This window comes from Agrilus planipennis, unplaced genomic scaffold (assembly GCF_000699045.2).
Source record: "Agrilus planipennis isolate EAB-ADULT unplaced genomic scaffold, Apla_2.0 scaffold37, whole genome shotgun sequence".
NCBI classification, from domain to species: domain Eukaryota; kingdom Metazoa; phylum Arthropoda; class Insecta; order Coleoptera; family Buprestidae; genus Agrilus; species Agrilus planipennis.
Window position 1 is genome coordinate 1,301,599 of NW_020438995.1, and position 16,338 is coordinate 1,317,936.

General features: G+C 36.4%; 1 long non-coding RNA gene across 1 annotated transcript in view; it reads left to right on the forward strand.

Moving 5' to 3' along the window:
* The window catches only part of LOC112904791, a 244,775-nt gene that overhangs the window by 61,970 nt on the left and 166,467 nt on the right, over positions 1–16,338 (forward strand). Inside the window, exon 2 of the long non-coding RNA XR_003231368.1 lies at positions 7,196–7,291. This is a non-coding gene — a long non-coding RNA (uncharacterized LOC112904791). The remainder of the gene's footprint in view (positions 1–7,195; positions 7,292–16,338) is intronic.

A 16,338-nucleotide genomic window follows, 5' to 3' on the forward strand; every position in this document is an offset into this window, starting at 1 on the left:
CGTCCTTTTCTCCGTCGTTTCTTTCCCGTATCCGCGCAGAGTTGCCGCCGATACTGACAGTGACTTATCGTTTACTTACCTTTTTCGTCTACTCTAATTTCTCCAATGTATATACACGCGGGGATGTGTGTGTGTTTCTGTATGTGAATGTGCCGCACTGCAGCCAACGTTCATTGCTGCAGTCAGGGCTGCCAATTTTATATTCCTGTTTGACATGTAAAGGCACCAGATAATATATTTCCACGATTTCATCTTATCGTTCCCAGCTCTGCTTTATAAAATCCGTCGTATAGGTATCACATCGAAAAACAACTTTTGAATATAGTGAAATCTCCCGTAAAAGACACCTCTCGTCAGCGGACACCTCTCTCTAATGGCAAGGCCCCTTTTTGTTCTATAGAGAAGAAGAGAAATATAGAGCAAGTCCTCTACTCAATGGAATCTTCATTGGACGGACGCGGACGGTTCAAATATGGAAAATTGAGAAAAACTAAGAAGAAATCTCTAATCAATGGATAGCTCATCTTTAGACACATTTCAAAAATATACGCAGCAGCAATTTAGGGACTTCCCAGAGTCAATTGGTCAGTACAGTAGCCTAAACATCATATAATTAGATTAAGTGTCTGGTATTTTCTTTCTTCCACAATTCTGGTCATTTCTGGCGGATTGCTTCGCACAAATTTACAGGTAATATTCCTTATAGACCGTTATACCCTGCGGCAAGAACTCACGATGCACCACGCCCGCGCAATCCAAGAAAACCGTAAGCAAAACCTTCACATTCAACCGAACTTCGCGCACTTTTTTCAGTCGTACTCGTGCGGCAGCTTCTATAGGAATGATTGAGCTTTGATTTCCACGTCATAACCATAAACCCATGATTCGTCACCAGTTATGACCCTCTGGAGCTAATATGGGTCGTCGCGGACAAAATCCAACAGTTCCTTAGGAATGTTAATGCGATGTTGGTTTTGGTCGAAATTAAGCAATTTTGGTATAAATTGCACGACGACCCGTCTCATGCCCAAATAATTGGTAAAAATCGAATGGCAGGAACCCATCTATATGTTTAGATCCTCAGAAACTTGTCTAAAGGTGATTGGCCAATACTATTTTCACTTCATCAATGTTTTCGTTTGTTGTTGACGCGCTCGGGCGTCGGGCACGCTCTTCGTCGTTCACATCTTCTCGACTCATCTGAGAACACAAAATTTGATATGGATTCTTTGGTCCATTTTTTTGGAGTAGGCAAAAATTGAAGACGAGCCAAAACACGTGCAAGCAAAGCACCTGTCAAAAATTAAGTGGTCATTCAAAATAGTCAAACTCGTCTGATTTGCAAATGGATTCTGTCTTCAGTGGCTATCATGTAACTCCTTTTTTGAGCTTCAGTAGATGTTCATTTATGGTTTTATCCACATCTAAGGATGCTTGTAACTCATTTTCATTGTGAAATCTATTTTGAAGAGAAAACCATTCGTAACGTCTTTGTTCAACACATTCAATCCAAAAGCCAAAATCGTTGTAGAAAGGTATAAGTAGTTATGGTTCTTCACTGCAATTTAATCAGAATTTACATTGAATGTTCCAAGAATATGCTCTCTTTATCTGCCATTAACTTAATAAGTTTGTAGTTTATGAACATAATAAATTAAATAAATCATTAATTTCTGTATTAATAGGTCAAGTTGGTCGGCTATTTGTACGGTTAAATCGATATTATCAAGAGTAATGAGGAAATGAACAAATTAATATGGTATTTCCCACCTATACCTGATGCCTACACACGCTTTCTCCACATTCGTCTCAACGGAATCCTCGTTTTGCGACCATTATCGCGTGGAAGTAATCGATACATAAATTTAGCCCGAGCCTCCCGTTTCCACTAAATGCTTCCATAAATCAGAGACATTTGACTGGAACATACCGTCACGGTCCCGAAAATTATAAAGGTTTTAATTAACTGTAGGATCGGTCGCATTAATCAGGGGGGTGTTACTGATGAGTAATCAGTGTGTATATATATGTATGTGTACGAAAGAACGTACGTAGTTTCGGGGGGTGCCAGTCACCCTCTCGGAGCAATGAATTGCGGCGTGCGGAAAACATTAATTTTGTACAATTGCAGAGTTTGCAAGTGCCGCCGTTGTTAATGCCCATGATTGGAGCGAGAGCCACGGCCACGGACGGCCGAAATGACGGCAATGCCCTGCCGTATACGGCATTAGAATAAACGAACCCGACGGCCGAACGGGGGTGGTGGTGGGGAATGGATGAGAAGATGGTAAAGGGCAGTTTCACGTAACAGTGCTACATACGATGCCATTGTTAGATTGACAGCCCAGTAATTGGGACGAATTACGTGTTTCGATTCAAACGACAAACGTGAGGGCGTTACACTGTCATGAATCGGACTGCATTTTTTATAAATCCATTTTAGCCATCCGTCCACACCGAAACAAAAAATAACCATAAAGATCTACAATTATTTTTATTTTCCCTATTATCTACATACTCTTACTCGCGGAAGAGTTTATAAATAAATAATTATTGTAATTCTCCCTCGTCAATAACATAAAGAATTAAATAGGTATCGCATTTATTATTTGCGAGTTTATGTAAGGTGTATATTAAATTGACAGATGAGATACTGAAAGCGAAAGGTAATATTAGGCACAAATACTACAGAAGTATTTATTATTAACGAATGGATGTTTCACTGTCCTCCAGCAAAGTAAAATAATACAGGTTGAATGCAGTGGAGTAAGGCCGAAATCTAAAATTTGAAGAGGGGCCTGTCTCTTTAAGGCTGTTTGTTTCGTGCTGAAAATAGTAAACCTATAAATAAATTTCCAGCTTTCTTTTCTTCAGTTCTTATTATTATAGTATTATTTTTTTTATTAAAAAAAATAGTCTTATAAATGGAGTTTCGCCCCCTAAAGGCGGCGCCTGATTGGTTAGTAATATATTCTACTATTTATATGATTTACAAACTATAGCAGCATGATTTATATACTTATATATTTATTAGGCAGTTACGAAGTTCGATGGGTCAGCCAGTACGTAATATAAAAAGGAAAACAGAGGTTTTAGTGGTACTCCAAACAATCCCATCGCAACTACGATGCATGGTGAAGGCGCCAGACATGACTCGTAGTAGGATTATTCCACATTTAAATGCATCTTTTATGTTTCCCTATGGAACACTAAAATTCTAAAAACAATATTCATTAAAGGTATCATTAAGGCGTATCCGAAGTTACCCACAAGATAGCCGATGGGTATTAACAATATTGCTGAAAATGATTTGTACGTTTATTATTATTATTATTACTAATCATCATCATCATCATAAGATCGTCAGTCATAAGACTGGATATACACGCACCTCCACTCTTTCCTATTTTTTCTTTTTTTATTGACTTCCATAGAGTCCTCTGTTCTCCTATTCTTTCTAATACCTCTTCATTTCTAACCTTCTCTATCCTCACATTTGGAACTTTTCCTATCTTTTCTTTTCTGTCTCTCCCACCGTCCATGTTTCGCACCCGTACAGCGCTGCGTTCCTAACACACCTTTAACAATCTTTTTCGAATTTCCAAATTAACCGTCTGCAACCATAGAAGTGATTTCGTTTTATTGAAGGCGATTCAACGCTTGCGCTATCCTTTGCTTTATATCCCTATTACTCCTTCCGTCCTGACTCATCTGACTAGCTAAATACCTAAAATCTGCCACTTCTAATTTTTCGTCTCCTATCTTTATATTCCCTCTTTCCCTACTTTTCTTTGCTAATACATAACCTAGAATTAGATCTCTGAAGAGCATGCAAAACAATATACTTCTTACTTCAGTTATGTTTATTAGACGAGTTCTGAGTAGCTCAGAATTCACTTTTATTTACAATGTCATTGTTTTGTTGGCAATGAGTGCTATGCTTTAGTAAAACAAATACCTAGGTATTTCGTTCATGATGGGATAGGTGCATCAATAGTTTACTGGTAAATGGTATAACAATAACACCAAAAGAAAAATGCTATGAAAATGTTAAAAACATTAAATGCTGCAGAGAACAAAATTTTTATTTTAATTACTCTAAAGGCTAAAGCTTTCACTACCGACTTTATCTGAATAATGTTCGAAATTTGAAATTTATACTTATCTTGGATTGACTTTGCTCCTTCAGCGCGAATAACACAGGAATAATAAATAATCTTCTCAATGTCGCCGTCAAGCCCAAATGTCCTGCACTATTATTTGGTGTACTTAACATTCTTATCAAGATAAATTAAAACGACTGTCATATTATTATTTATTCGCTGTAGAATATTCAATCTAAACCTATTTTTATTTATATGTATAGGTACGTATTGCGGTACATACAAGCGGATGCCGCTGTTAGTTTGAAACGAATTCACAGTAAAATAAATTCAAATCGTTCGATTAAAAGCAGGAAATTATGTTTTCATTGTTATCTTTTCGTTTGTTATGGGTAGTAACTTTGCCACAATATTCCATTATCGAGTAATTTACTGCTATTTTGCGCTAAATACTGCAACAAATGTTATCGAATCATTTCATACAAGATTTGTGTACAGTCACTGTAGTAGTGTCTGAACTCATTTTTTATTTTATCTGTATCAAATTACTTAAAATTACCGTTCTGTTTTTAACAGTGTTAAAAAGTAAGTAAAAAGTTTATTTACCATGCCTATGAAATGAAATATCACGATAATAATGCCTGTGGGTTTGGTTGCCCTAACTATTAATTGCATTTCAGGGTTATTCGAAACTATTGGTCATACCTAGGTCAGATCAGTCATTTCGCGGACCGCCTTGAACATATATCGGCGTATAACTAGATACAAAAAAATCAACACTCATATATGCCTGTACCTCAGTATCCAATTTCAACTATAAATAAATCAGAATATTTTAGTAAAATTCACACTTGATTGTGCTATTTAAATAAACTAGTTTCAAAAACTCGATGGGGCGGGAACATGGCGGTTTTTCGGGTTTCCTAAAATATGCTGATCTAATTGAAATGATCTCGTTATTACTACCTCCTACCACACCAAGGAATTGGTTAGAATTGTTATTCGCATGTACACAGTGAGTCATAACCAAGGGCGCTACAAGGGGTAGTCCACGGGTGCCTGGGCACCCACTAGATTGAGTTGGGCACCCAGATAATTCCAGTCGATTCAGATAATAACACAATTTGAAAGTTCGGTTCAAATAGTTCAAGCTCGTAAATGGGCAGCCGAAATTCAATACATTGGTGACTTTTGATAGGAGCACGCAGTCAAACAACTGTAACGTTGTTGCGCCCCTGGTTCCTAGATTAAAATATGAGGATTGAACCAAACATGCATCAGTAAAATGTTGCTCTGAAGAAAGATACAGGGTGTTAAATTTTACATGGTTTTTCGCTTTTTTATAATAATTACACATGATACTCATAAATCGATATCAAAATTGACACAGAAGTATAACTTTAGGCAAGAAATATTATTTTTCATTGCGTTACAGCAAGCGCCACATGAACATGCTTCAGGATTCGGTGATATCTATTTTAACCAAACATTTAGTAATTTTAATCATCTTTAAATTTGTTTCAACTTGATAAAAAATCAATCGTTTTCGAGAAAAACGCAATTGAGCATTTTATAGACACACAAAGGTATCTCAAATAGGAAGCAGTAGAAAAACTTATAATTCGGAATTAAATACAAAATTTTACGCCTTTTGTAATTGTTTTGAAGATGATCATTGAAGGACTTTCATTAGCATAAACTAAGGACTTCATATGTCCTCAAAAATAGAAACCTATTGGCTTGTAATCAGAATCTCTTTATGGCCATGGAAAGTCACTTTCTCTGCTATACCTAATCCAATGTTGGGGAAAGGTTTGATTAAGATTGTTTGAGGAAGTGTCTGATTAAGATGATTTTTAACCCCTACTTGGTAATGAGATGCTCAATTTTGCATAAACGACATTGTTATTCTTAGGTCTAGTGCCTCAGCGATCATCCGAAATGCCATTAAGGCACATTATTCATAAATAAAATATTATTCGAAATTCCTTTCCGAAAGTCTGAAATGTTTATTAAATTATCTGTACCTATCTGTGCATAGTGTTGGGCCAATCCTCATATTTTAGCCCAAATAACCTGCGCATACCCTCTGTCCCAATAGTTATAACCCACTCTGTAGACTTATGTTCAAAGGGATTTGGCACGTTACTCGCATCCTGTAATTTTGATTACACTCCAACTGAGCTGTCGATACCATTCGCTAATGATTCGATATCTCAGCACCGAATCGCGGTAATTTCTCGATACAGGGCGGGGACCGGGCCTAGGACGGTTTGTTAAGTCGATAAGTCAGAGATGTGGCGCTTGAGCCCGTCATGTATAAGGATATTTATTTCATCGGTCGTCGCTCGTTACGCTAGAGTACAATGGCGCTAAATTCGCGCCACCAGTGGGCGTCAGGGTGGCAGCCCTGTGCCGGCGTTGCACAATGGCAGATAATTGCATCGAACAGTCGCACTGGTGGAAACCTAAGCCCTGACAAACGGGCGCGCTCCGGAAAATTAGCGTTTTATAAAATAGTGTCAAATGAGCCATATCGCAGCCGACCTGCCAAATTACAACTAAAGGCCTGCCGGTGCCACGCCGATGCGGCCGCTGATGTTGCGATATAATTTGGACCCGATGGCCTGGCTATGCAGATAATCTTTATTGTGTCGCACATTAGCAGCAGCACCGCCACCGTTCTGATTGCATTTCCTACGCTCTTTAGGACCCATTGTGAAATTTAACGACCGGCTAAATAAATTGCCGTTATCTGCAGGCAACTCTTTTGTTGCATGTGAACTTGTTATTGTATAAAACCATCGCTAACTAATAGTAAATGAGATTGGTCTCCTAGATTACGTGTGGCGTTCGCTATGTGCTATCACATTAGTCTTTGGTTTGTTTCAAAGCTAAAGAAGGATTACTACCTTAACTGTCCTTTTTTGTGTTGCTTGTAAAATAATCCATTCCTTTTCTAAATCAAGTTTTTCTTCATTGTTTAATCTTTTGTTTTTTAAAATCTACTACAATTTTTTTTAAATTTACTCATACTAACAAAATCAAAAAAACTCTTTCTTTCTTTCTTTACAAAAGTACTTTTTTTTCAGCTTTCATCTGAGCACCTTCGACATATTTCACTTTAGTTGATTATGGATCGATGTATCGATCTGGGCGTAAAGCTGCAATACTAGAAACTTGAAAAGGTAAAGAAATTTACGTAGTCATAGGAAATATATATTTTCATTGAAATCCGGTAATTGTTTTCGTCCATAATATGACATTTATTTACTGATGATTCCTAACACTAGAAACTTTTAATATTTTTTGGATTAAAAGGTACCTCCCTGACATCTTAAAAAGTATAGGTACTTTTGTCATACAGTCCATATATTTACATAATAAAATATCTTGGAGTCTCAGTTTTTTGGAGAAAAGGTTGTATGCCTTCGAAAGGAACATCAGTTGGTGACATTGAATGTGACTTTGGCATTGAACTTCGAAGTTGTTTGTAGTGCAACTTAATTTTTTTAAAGAAATTATATATTTTGTACTAAGTACCGTTAATGATTCAGTTCGTGTTTGTGAGAAATTTTTTTCCACTGCCTTATGACTGTGTTGCAAATTTTCTACAGCTAATACTACTACGAAAGTACTGAATATATTGGCTCCTTACAACAATAATATACCAGCAACAAGATACGTCGATCTTTAAGGGCAATGAATTTGTTTCCATAAGCGAAGTTTAGTTTGTGCATGGTATTCGATATGGCGGTATCCCGCCGGTTTACTAATTTGGTGAAATCACTTCGAAGAAGTAATCGACTGTAGATTTGTTTTATATACAATTTTATTTACACAATACACAATATATACAAAGTTGATTAGTGATATGACACACAAATCACAAGGAATAACTTGTTTTTCGGTTATTTTGGTTAATATTTTGGTTTTAAATTGATTGATTGGAATGAGATTTGGATCTGTTTTAAAATCTTACAAGAACACTCATTTATAACTTACTCCACCCCCACGATAATGATGGAAAAAGTCGAAATGGATTATACCTGAAAGTACATCTGGTGGTGAAATTACCCAGTCAGGTACCAACCCTCCGAGAAATGATATCTGGGCAAACCAGATAATAAACTTAGTTTAGCTGGTCGTAAGAATTGCATTTACGACCAGGGAAGAACATCTATTTACAAAATATACAAATGAAAGGAGATGAATAACCTAATAAACCTAAGAATTATACCAAAAATAATATAACTAAGAAATGTCTTTGTAACACCGAACACATGGTATATGTATTTAGTAGTTAATTTTGTCTTATGCGGTCAAAATGAAGTACCTAGTGTTTGGAGAAACCAGAGAAATTTGGTCGTGAATAAAAACCGTCATAATGAGTGGATATTTAGTACCTATTACTATGTAAAACCTGTCATTCATTTTAGATTATGACTTGTTAATTTTGACAAAATTTATTTTTCTTTTAACCATTTCACTTCCTAAGATCTCAAGTCTATACAACCTCCCCTTAAAATTAAAAGCTTGTCCCGTGCTTGAAATCAATTTTCCAAGATCCCGTTGAGTTGGGATAAACTGGCCTTTACAGAAATTATCTGTAATCTTCCAAGGGCGAAATCAGTGTAAATTGACAGCACTCAAACAAAATGACAAATACGTACAGTACACGGAAACGTGCCGTTTGGGAAAACCCTCTTGCCGTCATTATTTCAGAAGAGGAAGCCGGTTGGATTAACAGCGACGTCAAATCCGACGATAGCTTTTACGTCCCTCAGCAGTTTAATTATTATTTCTTTATATACAGCGTAGATATCAAAGGAGAAATGTCAGCAATTTAAACCCGAACGAAAGTAGCAATAATAGAGAATACGCTGAAAATCCCGACAATATATTATGGTCGAAGTAAAACGCAGTCTGTCCATTAATCTACTGCTATTAATTTCTACCTTGTATGTAATTAAGGAAAGTCTCTTTGAAACTTTGAAATCGTAAATAATTATTTTTAATCTTGTTGGGGAGCTTCGCTCGCCTGACAAAAATTTTTTGTTGTTTCCGTCGGTATACTGCTGTACCACATAGATCAATAATTGATCATGCAAAATATAAATACCTTGGCCGCTACCCCCAAATTTTATACTACATAGTGTCATAATAAGCGAATTTATATGTTTATTTTGAGATATAACTACTCCAGCATGCTATACAGCAACGAGTTTTATATATTTGGAAATAGGACATATTTACTTTAATGTAATATTGATAGTGAATTGTATAATTTATAATGACTAGTCAACAATGGAACTATTAATTAATAATTTAGTAGTAATATGATAATAATCTTAGTCTACCTTAACAGATAATTGGGGAACGTAAAATGACAGGGAGCTATAAGAGTAAAGACGGTAAGCCGTCTCACCACCCTGCATCTTCGTGATCTTGAATGCGACTACTACTAACAAAGTATAGTTGGAACCTTCACAATTGGCATAGTCCTCTTTCTTGTTTCCGCTTGGAATTGTAGTCATTTTCTGTTTTTTGACACGCCCTTTTTAAGTTAATAAATGCTTTATTAGTAGCACAGACAAAGTGAAAAGAGATAACCAAATAATAGTAAGCGGTGAAGCGGTTAGAGGTTGATTAGGTACGCAAAAATTCAGGGTCACTTTATAACTGCCTCGTTGTAATTATATCTTTAAACAAGCGTCTCTACGTTCCTAAACTCCTGAAAATATTGAACTTTCTTTCAGTACTTTGCTGACAACATGCTCACATTCTGCATGTCTGCATCTCTTTCTGTTAAACATGAATTCCTACCTGACATCTCTTTTCTATGTGTAGGATATTCCCTACAACGTCTGTCATTAATAAAAGTAGGCATTCTGTCAGTCTAGTTACTAAGTTGAAAGAAAAAAGTAAATGTGTCAATTTTATTGCGGGGTACGCCAATTTTGAACGTCCCAACTATAGATAAGCAGATGTTAGATTCGCCGTTTTAAATAAATAATTTAGAAGTACCAATTTTGTTCCTGTAGTCTAAATAAGAATTTATGGATACTATGTGGTTCTGTGGTGTACAATTTAACTATGCAGGCATGAATCGTACTGCCGATCATCCCGCACTTTTTTTTAATTTGATACATGTGTCTATAACCTACTATACTTCGTTTATTTTCTGTACCGATGTGACCTTTAGTTTGATCATTTTATTGGTCAATTGGTGCTGTTATTGGTACCATTACTACTGAAAATATCAACGAGATGTTTATTTATATTTGAAGACATATTAAAGGCTTTAACGCTTGTTTGCAAAAGTATGTTTAATGAACAAGAGTCAAGAGTATTGAGATCCGTCAAATGGGAGGAGCCTAAAAACATGGCGCCGATTAGGGAAAATTTATCGTAGTTCCTATAGTGTACCGTGCAATTTCCAAGTTTTTAAATTACGATAAAATGATAAGTATTGACACAATATGTGATTGGGCTGACACAAAGCCTCGGAAAGGAAATTTCGTTGAAGGTGNTAACCATAAAGATCTACAATTATTTTTATTTTCCCTATTATCTACATACTCTTACTCGCGGAAGAGTTTATAAATAAATAATTATTGTAATTCTCCCTCGTCAATAACATAAAGAATTAAATAGGTATCGCATTTATTATTTGCGAGTTTATGTAAGGTGTATATTAAATTGACAGATGAGATACTGAAAGCGAAAGGTAATATTAGGCACAAATACTACAGAAGTATTTATTATTAACGAATGGATGTTTCACTGTCCTCCAGCAAAGTAAAATAATACAGGTTGAATGCAGTGGAGTAAGGCCGAAATCTAAAATTTGAAGAGGGGCCTGTCTCTTTAAGGCTGTTTGTTTCGTGCTGAAAATAGTAAACCTATAAATAAATTTCCAGCTTTCTTTTCTTCAGTTCTTATTATTATAGTATTATTTTTTTTATTAAAAAAAATAGTCTTATAAATGGAGTTTCGCCCCCTAAAGGCGGCGCCTGATTGGTTAGTAATATATTCTACTATTTATATGATTTACGAACTATAGCAGCATGATTTATATACTTATATATTTATTAGGCAGTTACGAAGTTCGATGGGTCAGCCAGTACGTAATATAAAAAGGAAAACAGAGGTTTTAGTGGTACTCCAAACAATCCCATCGCAACTACGATGCATGGTGAAGGCGCCAGACATGACTCGTAGTAGGATTATTCCACATTTAAATGCATCTTTTATGTTTCCCTATGGAACACTAAAATTCTAAAAACAATATTCATTAAAGGTATCATTAAGGCGTATCCGAAGTTACCCACAAGATAGCCGATGGGTATTAACAATATTGCTGAAAATGATTTGTACGTTTATTATTATTATTATTACTAATCATCATCATCATCATAAGATCGTCAGTCATAAGACTGGATATACACGCACCTCCACTCTTTCCTATATTGCAGCTTTTCACTGAACATATTAACTTTTTATTCGATTTAACTTTAGAAGAAAACTTCCTCGACTCCATCATCAAAAAATTTTTACTTTTTTAACGTGTTTTATTATTTTAATAAACAATTTTACAATTTTCGTGCACAATTCCTATGTAAATTTTTCCCTCATTCGAGTTATAAATTTTGCCACCAGATGGTGTGAGATTTTTTCTCCCTACCTACGATTTTGCCAGCGGGCATCCTAGACATTGGAAAGGGCAAATCCCTAGAAAAAGTAAACGAAGTATACTACTACTACTTCTACTACTTCCGAATTGCTATTATCAGTTACGCGAAAAGTGCCGATCTTTACCAACGTTCCTTTACCCGTTATTGCTTAATTTCACACACGTCTAATCTTTATTAAAAATCCTTTTCTTATTAACGTCAAAGACCGAGTTGTCGGGACGTGTGACGCGGTACCGTGATCTTCGATCTTCCACCACGTCGACAACAACGCCATCCATCTTCGTCTTCATTTGATGGAATCTGCTTGTCTCGTTAATTCGGGAGAAATGATCCACGGCGTTAAGAATGATCGCGGAAAACGGCGGATGCCGTCGGGGCACCGGTTCCCGTACCCGACGCAGGTGAAGCTCTTAGCGTCGGCCTTTGTTCCGGTTGATTTACCGGTTCATTTCTTGGACGACCTTTTGTGTTCCTGTCGACGAATCGGCCAACTGGATGGGGTGCGAACGTCGGAAAGGAAAAAAGAAACAGCTCAATGGCGTCGGTTTTTCGTGTTTCTTATCTGGAAAATACGTTATCTTTATGGCACTGCCACGAATTTAATAGAGCTTTTCCAAATTCAAATTCCATAAGCTTTTATAAACAAAATCGTAAAATTTTATTTCAACAGTCAGAAGCTTCTTATAATTCCATTAAATCATCATTAGAATTTAGGAATATATATACATTGAAATCGCTTGCTGATGAGCGAAAAAATTGATCAAAAATCTGTAACCTTCCAATTCACTTACAACACAAAGTTACTATCAACGCACTTTCAAATTTTATCCAAATCCTTCACATTTGAACATAAAAAAACTCTATCGAGTAACATTTTTTTGTTACATCGCTGCTTGAAGAATTTCACTTATATACTTATTACCTATTAGGAAAACTGATTTTACTCCTCGCTCCTTATCAACATGTTATCGAAAAAAAAATACATGCAAATATTTTGTATTTAAACATTTTTCCCTTTCGATTAATGCAACTCGATTTTCCTTTAGCTGCCTCCGTTCTAGAGACATAGGCATTTCAAAAGTTGGCACTTTTTTCCATAACTATTTTTTCCGCGGTGCTCGTATGATGTCAATCTGAAAATCCATGTTTAGCAAAGATTTTCCTGGGCTAGTGGCGCTTATCTGTCGTTATTTTATTTAATTAATGATTATAAAATTTATTACCTTACTATTTTCAGAAATTTAGAAATTCGAAAAAGGTTGTTAAAGGTGTATGTTTGGAACACGGCGTTGTACGGGTGCGAAACATGGACAGTGGGCGCGGCGGAAAAGAAAAGCTTAGAAGCGTTCGAAATGTGGTGTTATAGGCGGATGATGAGGATAACGTGGGTAGAAAAGGTTAAAAATGAAGAGGTATTAGAAAGAATATATTAGAGCAGAGGACTCTATGGAAGTTAATGAAGAATAGTCGAGATAGGTTGGTAGGACACCTTCTTAGGCATGAAGGTCTAGTCAGAGACATGTTAGAGGCAGAAACAGGAGTTAGGAGGGGTAGAGGTAGACCTAGATTAGATTACTGTTCGCAAATAGTTAAGGATGTGGGTTGTTTTAGTTTTGGAGAAATGCGAACGTTAGCTCAGGATAGGAAAGAGTGGAGGTACGTGTTCAACCAGTCTTAGGACTGACGACCGTATGATGATGACTGTTTTCAGTCTTATTATCTTCATTTTTTACTCCCACGAGGATAATTGTCTCAAGATTCGGATCCTAGACACGGCTGTGATGACAATTTTTGGCATTTGGCTACAGAACCCCTAACAACACATTACAAAATAGCAGATTAGTAAAAAACCCTCTAGTCTAACTAAAATTCTAAAAACAAAATACAAGCAAATGTTAAAAAAAAAGACTGTGGGAAATTGTTACGAGGCTTAAGACGTTCCGTATCTTACCCCAAGGATGATTAATGTGGTAATCTTTTATGAATTTCGTAATTATTTTAATGTATTAACATTGACAAAAAACTTTTAATAACAGAATAGACGCTGTCAGTGTGATAGTGGATGCTTTTAACTCCACCATTCCGCAAATTGGTTGCTTAATTCAAAAGCATCGGATGGAAAGCGGAAGTACAACAAACCTTAAACGTAAATCTGGTTTACAATTGCCCTATACATTTTGCTACCGATGCCGTCACTGCTTCCATTGCGTCGTGTTCGCGAAAGATGATGATTTATTACTTCTACTTCCATCTATGAAACGATGTTTCTGTTGTTGTTTGCCATCTTCTAACCCGTATACACAAATCTGTTGCATTAACTGAACAAAAGCTTCTTAGCTTACGAAGAAAGAGGCGAACATTAGAAAACGGGGGGATTCGGTAATAATATAAATTTAGCTGATTTTGAGTAATGTACAAAGTGCTGACAAAACTTGTACTACGTATAATTGGTTTCAATTTAATTTGCAACAATGGAATAGAAAGAAGAAGCATCATCATAAAAATATTCTTAAAAAGTTGCGGATTGTCGTGGGACACCCAGTGAGGACGAAGTTTCTTGCCCTATTCAGCAATGGACAAGTTAACTGCTCAAAAACTCACAATATATCGAAAATCAATTTTAAGATTGTCAGTTGCTGTCTGACATACTCGATTTTTGACCAGCGCTGTCAGACCTCAGGAAACTTTCCGAGGCCTAGTAAGTTTAGATTCAGCCTAGGGGTCTTCCATAAACCACGTAGCCTGTCTGAGATTGGAGGGGTCTGACAAACGACTACGTTGAACCACGTCGGCGAGGAGGGAGGGCCAAGTCAAAGTTTTATCAAAACACACTAGTAGTAGCCGTAAAAAACAGTGAACAAAGAAGATTCTAATGAATAGCGGAAGTAAGTTTTGTGCGAAATGGATATGCTCGAACTAGTCGCAGAAAACGTTGAACCATCAAGTGCTAATAATTTTCAGCCAATCTATGACCACAATAATGAACAATTTCCTGTGATTCAAGATTTAAATGAGCGACGAGTCTCACCATTTGTACCTGTTGATGACATAAATTAAAAGTTAAAATAAAAAAAAAAAAACAGGAAACCTGAAAGAATTGAAAGAAAAACTATGTAGTTTTGGGAGGAAGGGTGATCGGACGGTAAACCACGTGGGGGCAAGGATCTAAATCTATTGAAATTCGAGCTACATGGTTTATGGAGAGTCCCTTAGGAAAAAGGGAATTTAATTCTTGCGCCAAATGAATGTTTGTTGTTTACAGGTTACTTTTGAAAATTTCTTAAAATATAAATAACGAAAGAAAAAAGGTCTTCCTTTTTTCACCATTACAATTTTCAGGGAATAAAAGGAATTCATCTGGCAACGCTGATTTTGCTGGTTTTAGCTCCTTGCCGCCGCGTTGTAGCATGCGATAGTAAAGTTTCACAGTAGTAATACTTGTAATGTTTGAAAAAAAGAAAAAAATGAACACAAAAATTAAGCCAGATGCTCAAACATAATACTGCAGGACATCGGAGTAAATCCTTTGGTTACCTACTCTTCTTGTGTTTACTTTTATTTACCAACAGCTCGCATACTGTTCGTACCTTCGACGTATTGGAAATACCAGACGCAACTATGGCCACTTTCACACAGTGTGATAGCGACACGACTTACTACACGCGATTTGTCGTATCGTATCGGAACGCCGCTTTCACATTATGCGACTAAATATTGTTTGGACAACGTTCCAAGTTGAAATGCGAGCCTACATATCCTCACAGTGTTGTCTAGTTTAGTTGTATCTATCTAATCTCGTTGGTAAATCACGAATTAAACTAACGGCCTACAACAAATTAGACTCAATACATCGGCGTTATTCAATCATCGAATACTTATCCTTTATGTGTTTATTTACACTTACTTGTGGTCTATTTTAACCTAACCAACCTTCTACTAGCAACCTCGATCGACCTTTAGATCTATCACTCGACCGTTTTATTTTTCATTAAATAGGTCGTGTGTAAACGTAAGTACTAAAGTACAAAAAATTCTTCAGTGTTCTATCGAAACTATCTGACAGAATAGTGACCAAGACCTTTTCATTCTGTCCTTTTTAGAAGAGGTGTTTGTTGAAATATTTGAATTCCACGATAAGTAGCTATACTGTATGTTACGTACTGTGATTTTCTGGCATAGTAATTTATAGGACACCCTGTATTCATTAAGTCAATTTCACTCCCGTTCGATGAAGGTGGGCTGTACGTATGTATGGAAGCCGCGTTTCACGATGTTGGTTTTTCAAGCTTCGACTGTTACGTTTTATTACATTTCTCCGTCTCGCTTTTCATTTAGATTGTGTACTTCTTCCGGCACGATTCACATGTCTTCAAAGCGAGAGCAGTGTAGCTTTTCAACTACGACTTTACTCCTATCTTAGAGACAGATATATATCCATACCTCCGCACACATACACATTCGCACACAACTCACACACTTCCGCATCCATCTCCTTCCATCGCTTTTCCTACTGCGTCTGCTTCAGGTACGTACAATAA